The 2,500-nt window shown below is 45.4% G+C and overlaps 1 protein-coding gene across 4 annotated transcripts in view; it reads left to right on the forward strand.

Annotated features, from left to right (window-relative positions):
• LOC134070352 (ceramide synthase-like) overlaps positions 1–2,500 on the forward strand; it is a 15,336-nt gene that overhangs the window by 8,991 nt on the left and 3,845 nt on the right. The window lies entirely within an intron of this gene.

The raw sequence follows: 2,500 nt of genomic DNA on the forward strand, positions 1-2,500 counted from the left end.
CAGGAAGTCATTTTCATTCTCTTTCTCTCTCTTTTGCTCTCTCTCTTTCTCTCTCTTGCTCGCTCTCTTTCTCTCTCCCTTTTTTAAATATTTTTTTGTAATTTATTTCTCTGGTTATTGGTTTATGTGGTTTGGGTTTTAATGTGCGCTGGTTTTATTGCTGCTTGGTTTCCTTCTGACTCAATAAAGGAGCCTTGCTGGTGTTGGCGCCTCCAGCTCGTCTGAATCTGCCCCCCCCCCCCCCCCCCCCCCCCATTACTGCAATGTTTATCCCCCCCCCCCATTACTGCAATGTTTATCCCCCCCCCCCATTACTGCGATGTTTATTCCCCCCCCCCCATTACTGCGATGTTTATCCCCCCCCCATTACTGCTGCCGTTTATTGCCCCCCCCCCATTACTGCTGCCGTTTATTGCCCCCCCCCATTACTGCTGCCGTTTATTGCCGCCCCCCCCCCCCCCTCCCCATTACTGCTGCTGTTAATTGCCCGCATCATAACCCAACCCCCTCATTCACCACATCACTAGTCCAGAATTCAGCTGCCCGCATCATAACCCAGAATTCAGCTGCCCGCATCATAACCCAGAATTCAGCTGCCCGTATCATAACCCAGAATTCAGCTGCCCGTATCATAACCCAGAATTCAGCTGCCCGCATCACTAGTCCTGAATTCAGCTGCCCGCATCACTAGTCCAGAATTCAGCTGCCCGCATCATAACCCAGAATTCAGCTGCCCGTATCATAACCCAGAATTCAGCTGCCCGCATCATAACCCAAACCCCCTCATTCACCACATCACTCCTGTCCTCCATCAGCTCCACTGGCTCCCGCTTCAGTTCCGTATCCAATTTAAGTCCTCCTGTTTACTTTCAAGGCCAATCACAACCTTGCCCCCCCATATCTGTGTGATCTCCTCCATGTTCCCACTCCCTCCCGCTCTCTAAGATCCTCTTCCTCCATACACCTGTCTGTCCCCACCGCCCGTCTCACCACCATGGGGGGCAGAGCATTCAGCCGCTCTGCTCCTCGTCTCTGGAATTCACTACCACCCCAACTCAGAAACAGTAGCTACGTTTACATGCAACCATCGGAATGACCAATCGGATCGGTCAATCGGATCGGTGGAAGTTTACATGGCAAGGAGTATTTTGGATGCGCGCGTTTACATGTCAGCTTCACGCGCATATTATATAATCTAGCCTGCTTGCAGTTTTGCTCCCCGAGATGGACGTGAGAGCTTACAGCCTATGACGTTTGAGGCGTGATATTCCCTACTTCCAATCCTCTGCCTCTGCTTTCTTCTGTTCAAAAGCAACATCATAGGCCTAGAGTTTCGTTTCTTTTCCTTATAATTAGAATGACTAAAACGACGAAAATATAAACTAAAATTGCGTCCTCCTAACACACTCACTGGCTGCTTTCACACACAGCAAGTCGGTCAGCAAATGCTAACTTCATGCACGGTCATACAGAAGAATTCCAAAGCCAACAACATAGCTGATTATCCTGTAATCTGACGGGGTAGCAAACCATCAAAAAGTCTGACTGAACAGCTAGTTGTTTTGCGCCTGACAAGTCCCAGCAACACAAATTCAAACTTGTACGGAAATGCATTCAATCAATAGGTCCTTGCCGTCTACCTAGCTTCCACACTGTTCTTTCAGACATCGCAAAATATCTGTCTCCACTGTAGTCGTCGTAGGCCTAGCTTCAATAGCCGTTTAGCCTCCGAAACATAGCCTACCTGTTAACATTTGGCTTTCAGAAAACGAGACTTCATCACTGCATTTCAGTCGTTGCTTTTACCAAAGCCTACGCAGCTGCCAGTTAGCGTAGGCTATCCAACTGCCTGCAGCCTAGTACTTCCTAAACTTCAAAGATGCTGTCAGATTTTGTTGTTGTTTTGAAAGTGTCACGAAACTAAATAGCCTATTCTTCCGATGCCATGTTATCCGTCACTGTTTAAACCATAGACCTAAAAGAAACATATGGTTCAACCTCACGCCCAGTGCTTATGTTTACACCTAACCAAAGATCTTTCATTACTATCTTTAACCATCTCTGCCTACACCGTGGTGGCTTTTTTGATAAGAGAAATATTTCTGAACATGCGCAGAAGGGAAGAGTAGCAGGGAACGATCCGATCCAGTGTATACATGACAACTATTTTACTACCGGACGGGTCCGTTCCACCTCTTTCAATCCGATCCAAATTTCAATCCGATCGGCGATTTTCATTCCGATTGTCTTGTTTACATGAAGGAATTTCATTCCGATTGGGCCTGAATCGGATTAGAAAGGGTGCATGTAAACGTAGCTAGTGATTCATTCCCCCATTTCAAATCACAAGTCAAAACACATCTGTTTAAAACTGCTTATAATAATAATATAATAATAATCACAACTCAAAACACATCTGTTTAAAACTGCTTATAATAATAATATAATAATAATAATATTCTTGTTTAAAACTGCTTATAATAATAATATAATAATAATC

The sequence above is a fragment of the Sardina pilchardus genome, chromosome 22 (assembly GCF_963854185.1).
Source record: "Sardina pilchardus chromosome 22, fSarPil1.1, whole genome shotgun sequence".
Lineage (NCBI taxonomy): Eukaryota > Metazoa > Chordata > Actinopteri > Clupeiformes > Clupeidae > Sardina > Sardina pilchardus.